The sequence below is a fragment of the Crocuta crocuta genome, unplaced genomic scaffold (genome assembly GCF_008692635.1).
Source record: "Crocuta crocuta isolate KB4526 unplaced genomic scaffold, BGI_CrCroc_1.0 scaffold466, whole genome shotgun sequence".
In the NCBI taxonomy this organism is placed as follows: domain Eukaryota; kingdom Metazoa; phylum Chordata; class Mammalia; order Carnivora; family Hyaenidae; genus Crocuta; species Crocuta crocuta.
The window spans coordinates 7,001,369-7,009,122 of record NW_027529672.1 but is presented as its reverse complement, the minus strand read 5'-3'; positions in this window follow the sequence as shown (position 1 = coordinate 7,009,122).

The window sequence follows — 7,754 nt, the reverse complement described above, 5'->3', positions numbered from 1 at the left end:
GAGCCCAACTTGGGGCTCGATCCCATAAACCTCAGATCATGACCTGAGCCAAAATCAAGACTTGGATGCTCAACCAACAGAGCCACCTGGGTGCTAACCCCCCGTCATTGTTTCTCAATTAACTTTTCTGCACGTGTAAGATATTTAGGCGGTTCAAAATTAAACCATAACCTGGATTAACCGGAGAAATCTCATCGTTCCTACCCTCCACCCTGCTTCCACACACTCCACACGTTGTGTTTCCTGTGATCCTTTCCATAACAGTGAGCGATTGCACACCCTGAACACCCTCTTGCACTTTGTTTTTCTCACTTAAAAGTAAAGTGGGTCCTCCCTGGTGTCGACGGAGAGAAGCTCCCTGTCACTGCGCGTCCTCAGGGGCCAGGGTCCCCGCGAGGGGCGTCGGCTCTGCCCCTGATGTCCCGGAGCTTGCGCAGGAACCATCTCTGCGGGAGGGTCCCGGGAGAGCGGCCCGGGGCGGAGTGAGCACGCCGTCCCGGGGAGGCCACCCTCTGCTCCCGTGGCCGTGGCTGCGGCGTCCACCTTCTCATCCGAGGGGTGACAGACGGGGCCGACAGAGGGCTTCGCTGCGTTACCCTTCGCTGTGAGCCACGTTGTAGATGTGTCCTCGCAGTGTGCTATTGATCCTGAATCCGCTTGCAGGGAGTTTACCACACGTAGGAAGGACGCCGTCGCCTTTACCAGTCTCACCGCTTCTTGCTTCCCGGNTATCCACTTTGACCCCGGGCCGTCCGGGGGCCTCCGCGAGGGCTGGGAGGGCCCGTCCAGGCCCCCACGCGGCTCTCGGGTCCCTCGCGCCACTGAAAACACCCCTATTTTCCCCGGAGCTGCTGCCTTTAACACATGCTCAATTTCCTCAAGTAATTGGGTCTCTTTATGGATTTCTATTTTCTTCTATTGGTCTGTTGATTCATGTTCCAGTCTTACACTGTTTTAATCACAGAGGCTTTTTATCCTATTTTTCATATCTAATAAGTCTCCCTTCATTGCTCTGCTTTTGACTTTTTTTAAAGGTATTTTGCATCCGTTTCCATATGAAGTTTAGAATTTACTTGTTTGGCTTCAGAAAAAACTAATTAGCATTTTTATTGGTATCTCAGAAATTTATACGTTAGTCAGAGGAAACAGGCATCTTTATAATTTTGAATTGTCCTCTCTATGCAGGTAAGTCTAATTTTACCATTCAGGAGACATTTAAAAGTTTTTCTCCTATAAGTTCACAGTTCTGTTAAGTTTATGTTTTATGTATTTTTTTCTTTTTATTGCGGCATAAATGGTGTTCTCTTATCCACGATCTTTTCTCCTCGGTCACTGTATATGTGAAGGCTATTTATTATTTTAATTTCATGTCCTGATACTTCACAGAATTGTGTAATTTGTTTGCTTTTGTACATTTTGGTTTTAGCTTCAGGTTTTTTTTAATGTTTTTTTTTTTTTTCTGAGAGAGAGAGAGAGAGCATGAGCAGGGAAGGGCAGAGAGAGAGGGAGACACAGAATCTGAAGCAGCTCCAGGCTCCGAGCTGTCAGCACAGAGCCTGACGCGGGGCTCCAACCCACGAACCGGGAGACCATGACCTGAGCCGAAGCCGGACGCCTAACCCACTGAGCCCCGCAGGCGCCCCTTAGCTTCAGTTTTAAAGACATTACTTTCATCCTCGATTCTGTTGGCTTTGGGGGGGTTCTGTGTGGCACGGCAGACAGAGGGGTTCCTTCCTGGGCCTCTGTGGGCTTCTCCTGACTGACTCGCTGCCCCACAGGTGAGGGCACGGGGCGCATCTGTCCCACCAGGCGCTCTCTGCAGGCCGAGCTTGGCTGCGGGATTGAAGGATTCTCTCATGTCAGAATATTGCCACCAATCCCTGTTTAACTGAGCATTTTTGTTGTTGCTGTTTTGATCACGCACTGGTCTTGGGGGACTTGGGTCCGTCTGGCATGAAGAGGAAAAGACTGTAGGAATTGAAATGGCAGCTTGTCTATGTCCCACACACACCTGGGTCCTGCCCTGGGGCAGGTGGGTGCACTCAGGTGGAAGAAGTCCCCAAAGATGCTGAGCTTCCGTGGAAACTTCTATTGGGAGGGCCTGCCAGGCACCCATTTGCTGCACAGATGGGTGTTAGATGAACACCTGCTATGCCCAGTGAGTCTAAGTGCCGTCTGAATTCACAGATGGGTCAAGGTCAAGTTCCTCACAAAGCTGTGTTGCTAATTCCCAGGCTGGTGCTGCACACTGGCCTTGCCTTACGGAGGGCTCTCCTTCCATCCTGGACCCCACTGCTCTTGCGGCAGTGAACATGCCGGGAGGGGTAGGAAGTGGCCGAGAGATGGTCCCGGCACCACTCGCCCTGCACCCACCATTCTGGGTTCCCCGGGAGACTCCTTGGCTGACCACCACCTCCGTCCCCTGACGCCTGGAGAGAAGGCACTGACCCTGCTGGGCCGGCACAGCCTCTGCCCTTGTGGCCTGGGGAGGAGACAGGACCCACGGGGGCCCCCAGCAGGGGTTCACCATGGTGGGGGTCTCACGCTTGGCCCCGAGCCTCCACAGAGACTGAGACGTGGAGTTCCCGACACTGGGGACCACCTTGTCCTCACTGACCCCACACATCCACTGGCTGGGCGTCACTGGGGGATAGATTCCCCACAACCCAGGGTGCCTTTCCCTGGTGAGGACCCCACGGAGCCCACCTGCTGCCAGAAGCGCCCCAGGTGGGGGCAGAGGCGGTCCTGGCGGCCCCAGGGGGTCCCGGGGGCTTTCACAGAGCTGAGGTTGGCTTCTCCATCACGAACGTGTGTGGAATAACAACCGCCACCCCCTTTCTGGGGACCTGACAAGCTACACACGAGGCTCATGTGTACACAGCAGGGATCTCACTTCTGGGAGAACGCCTGTCTTCTGCTCCTTCACCGAGCGTCTGTCGAGCAGTGTCACACGCCAGGCCTGGGGGTTACAGCCGGACCCGAGTCCCAGTCTACCGCGTGGAATCAAGTCGCGTGTATTTTACTCTGAGTTGCTGACACAGGAGCGCAGAGAATCACTCTTACACCTCTGTTTGCTCTCAGGATGTTTGCACGTAAAACTCTCAACCACATCTTCGCTGAATTATCACTGCTCAGCCCTGAAGCCCCCTCTTGTGAACTGAATTAAGGACTCATGTAAAATACACTATCTTTTTCCTAGTTTTTAAATCAACCACCGTTGGTTCTAATCATCACCGTGTTATTGCCACGAGCGGAAGACAGGATGTGGATGAAGTGTGTAGGTCACAGCCGATTCCCTACTAGAGTGTCCGGGTTTCTCGGTGGAAATCCACACTTCGGGGCCTCCGCGGTTACTTCCGCGTGCGGGTGCTCACTCACTGCTCCCCGTACCACAGCCCGTCTCCCACCGCCCGGGCCCACGCGGTGCTCTGAGCACGACTCCGGGGCTTGCGAGGACCTCGGGGACCCACAGCCTGAGGTCCGGGAAGCGAGAGCAGCGCCCGGCAGCAGATCTCACGCCTGCACAGACTCTGGCCTGTGACTGAGTCTGTCAAACCCGGTTCCCGAGCCTCTGAGATGTCCTCGGGGAGACGGTATCAGCGCTCCCGTGGCGCTTGAGGGCTCATGTCCAGGAGGGTGGGGGACCCCCAGGGGAGGAGAGCGGCCGTGGGTCCCCGAAGCGCTGCCACAGGGGCGGGGCAGGGCAGGGGGCAGCGGGGGGCAGGCGGCGAGTCCGCAGCCTGGCGCTGGACAAGGGTCCCCGGGCTCCCCGTCTCCAGCACCCCTCCCGGGCGGCCGGGCCCACTGTAAGCGTGCAACCCCGGCCACGGGATGGGCATCGTCATCCCTCGCTCGCCCCGGGGACGTTACTCAGAGCTGGCCACCACACAACATGAGTTTGGATGCAATCAGAAGGCGAGGGCGGCTGGGCCTATCTAGGAAAGATCTGAAGATGTCAGAGCGCTGCAGTCACTGGGGGTGTGCTGCTTTGGGAAGAGCCGGGGGGCCCGCGGGGCAGGGGAGACCTGGCGCTCCGATGCATTGGACCCACCCACCAGCCCCGAAGGGGCGCCTTCCTCGCTGTCCTCGGCCGAGGGGGGAGGGGAGGGGCTTTGGGCCCTTACACTACGTGGTTCTGCCACACACAAGCCACATGGGGCTCAGTGTTGAAGCACAGCCCAGAGGAAGGACAAGGAGGCATTTCAGGTTATTTGATGTCTGGGTGGGTAGGAAGTTTTTGTCAGATGTGTGTTTGGATGTGAAGTATGTAAACAATGAAAACAATCACAAGAGGATTGTTTTCTTCTGGACGTGATGAAATGAATATTTAAAACATGACTTTAAAAGCATATTAAATGATTTGCAATCCCAGGGGCAGGTCTGAAGGGGGAGAATCTGATACAAAAATGCCAGACAAGGGTCAGTTTCCCGTGAGTCAAAATCTCATGAACAATTAATAAATTAGAAGTGTTTCATTTTCCTTAACTGAGAAGCGGTGGGAGGAAGTGAGTCAATTATTTATAAGGAGGTTACTGAAAACTAACATAAAAATTATTTAAATGTGCTGGAGAATAGGGAGACACAATTCAGCCAAATAGTGAGATATTTGCTACTTAATAAATTAGAAAAGTTTACAAATAATGAGAATAGTGATCGGCCTTCAGGAAAGAGTGCAGGTGGTTTGCTTCTGTTACTTCGGGATTAATCGGCACAGAGTCCTTGACTTAAATAATTTGACTCGGTGACTCCTGGTCTTAATTACTGTGCTCAGGAAGCAGTTTGAGTGACCATCAAAGATTTCTCCACGAAGGTGCTCATCCCAATACTACCCACAACTGTGAAAAAATGCCGAAGTCGTACGTCTCACAATAGGGGAAGAATTAAAGTGTGTTAGATCATACAACAGATAATTACATAACCTCTAAAATAATTCCTGAAAACTGGCAGCACCTTGTAAAATTTTTTGCTACAGAGTATTAAGTGAAAAAATTGGGATATAAAGTTGCACATGCAGTATAATCTCAACTATGTAAATATATGTGCATAAGACTAGAAGAAAATGCAGATGGAGGTAACGTGCTCACCCCTGGGGTCCGGCCCTGGAGGGATCTTCTTCATCCTTTCTCTTGAGTATACATCACTTTCCAAAAAGAATAGTTGCAACAGAGAAAGCCAGCAGGTGCCTCCCATAAAGAGCAGGACGGGGCTCGGCAGCCGAGCAGGCCAGCGGCTGGAGTTTCAAAACCCCAACCTGACCCTGAAATCTGCCTCCCCAGAGCTGCGGCCTTCATCGGCGGCAAAAATCAGATTTTCTTGTTCCTCTCGCTATCGACTAAAGGAGCCTCTCATCGTACATCATCACACATTTATAGATCTTAATTTTCCAGGCTGTTTTTCCCCTTTCTTGGTTCATTGTTATTCCATTTATTTTATGTTTATGATTGAAACATAATTTTGGTTTTTTTATTTTTCTCCTTTGAAATTAAATGTTTTCAGCCACTGGGCACACGCGGCTCCCAGAATCTTACAAGGGACCGTTCTGGAGGGACGGAGACACTGGGTCCTGCCCCCCGAGGGGGCTCCCACCCCGGTGCTCTGGGAGCTAATGCTGTGCTTTCCAGAGAGCCGCCCCCCGCGGGGCCTGGGGACTTGGGGAGGGGGGAGCCCAGCACCCCTGGGCACTGCCTCGATCCAGGTCAGCGTCTGCAGGCTGTGGGTCTGGGGCAGCGGCCGAGCGCCCCCATTTCTGCCTGCGTGGTGGGTAGAATTCCCAGAAAGATCAACTTGGGTCCCGGATGGGAGGAGCTTTGTCACCCCTGAAGTGAGGGGCGTCAGAGGGTGGCCCGTGACTCCAGCAGAACGAAGTGAGGCCACTCTGACCTGTTCTGGGAACAAAACAGAAGCTACCCGATAACTCCTCCACGTAACACCCAAGTCCCGGCGAGGGGTGCCCGGAGTTCGCCCGGACTTACAGGGGCGCGGGTCTGCGGGTCGGAGCCCCCTCCCGGAACCTCGGACAGAGACCCTGGGCGCTGGCTTCTGAAAGGGCACCCTTGTCGCTGCTGAATCCAGCAGCGGGCTCTGCAGGAAGACGCAGGCCTGGGGGAGCAGGCGGGGGACTCATCCAGCTTTCTCTCCGGAAGGTCAGACGCTGGCATCCGGGGCCCCACCCCTGCTTCGGGACCCCTTCAGGGGCACTGCCCTCTGCAGTCCCCATTCCCTCCCATCCCGGCCACCCCGGGGTCCCTCAGGGTCCTCTGCTCCACGTCAGCAGGGGGAGGGGACGGCCCGGAGGGACCAGCCACAGGCGTGACCCACACCACGGCTCTGAGAGGCAGGAAGTGGTGGTCCCGTTAGGGCCAGTGAGAGGGCGCGAGGCCTGCACCTCCTCCGGGGGCCGCCTCCGCTGCCAAAGCATCAGTCGTGTCCCAGCCCGCCCTGTGTTTGGCCCCAGGGATGTGGAAGTGGCCTCAAGCCACACTCCCTTTGTTCCCTCCTTCCCCTGCAGAACACCCCAAGACCTTCCTTGTGGGGCCACACCCCAGCTGCTCGCGATATTTGTCTTCACGGATGCTCTTTATGGCAGCAAGGGTGTGAGCCGAGTGCCCTGGACTTGGTGAGGACCCAGGCAGGCACTGAGAAAGCTTTTAAAGGAAGACTGTGATGGGGCGCCTGGGGGGCTCAGTCGGTTAACTGTCCGACTTCAGCTCAGGTCATGATCTTGTGGTTCATGGGTTCGAGCCCCATGTCCGGCTCTGTGCTGACAGCTCGGAGCCTGGAGCCTGCTTCCCATTCTGTGTCTCCCTCTCTCTCTGACCCTCCCCACCTCACACTCTGTCTCTGTCTCTCAAATATGGATAAACATTAAAAAAAGTAAAACAAATAATAAAGTAAGACTAAGTTTGCACTGGGTCTTGAGGTGTACACAGGAGTTTTCTGGTGCACAGGAAGTGGCGGGAGCTCCAGGCAGAGGAAGCAGTGTGGGCAGAGAAAAGGCTGCTTCGGGCTGTGCCATGTGTGGAGCAGAGAGCTCAGAAAGGGGAGGAGGAGGAGAGGGCACCCCGAGCGCCCTGACCCCAGGGCGGGAGAAGGGCGGCTCGGTGGCTGAAGCCAAGGCCCTGGGGCCTCCACTCTCCTGCAACCACCTCCCTTCAGCCAGCCTCCGTCTGCTTGCTCGCTCTGTCTGGGCCCGAGGCTGATTCTCCCCAAATCCCTGCGGGAGAGAAGCTATCCTGGAGCTCCGTGGTGGGTCAGGGAGGGCACAGCTCTTGGGTGCAGACGGGCAGGGCTCCCGGTGAAAGCACCCCAGTGAGATGGGGGCGGGGGTGCCGTGCTGGGCCCCGACCCCGCTCCCCAGGGAGAACGTGACCCTTTACCACTGGTCGGCGGGACGTGTGAGGCAGCACCCGAGGGACGCTGTGAACGGGGGACGCCTGGGCCTCTGTGCAGGAATGCGCCTTAAACCCGCCACAGGGCCTCTGTCCCCGAGGACGGCGGCTCCTTCGCTGGCGTTCCCTTCTCCAGCGCGCCGTACCCGGGCAGGTCTGCGATGCCCACGAAGAATCCCCCCCTGGGAAATTTGAGCACAGATGTTGTAGAGGCCCCTGAGCTCAGTGGCTCTTTGCCGACGGCGTCCGGCCAGGCCTCTGGGACCCCGATGAAAGCCTGGTGCACCGCCTGGCGCCCAGAACAGCTTGCGCAAGATTGTGCTTCATCGTTCTGGAGCCCAACACCGTCAAGAAAGACGAAGGACC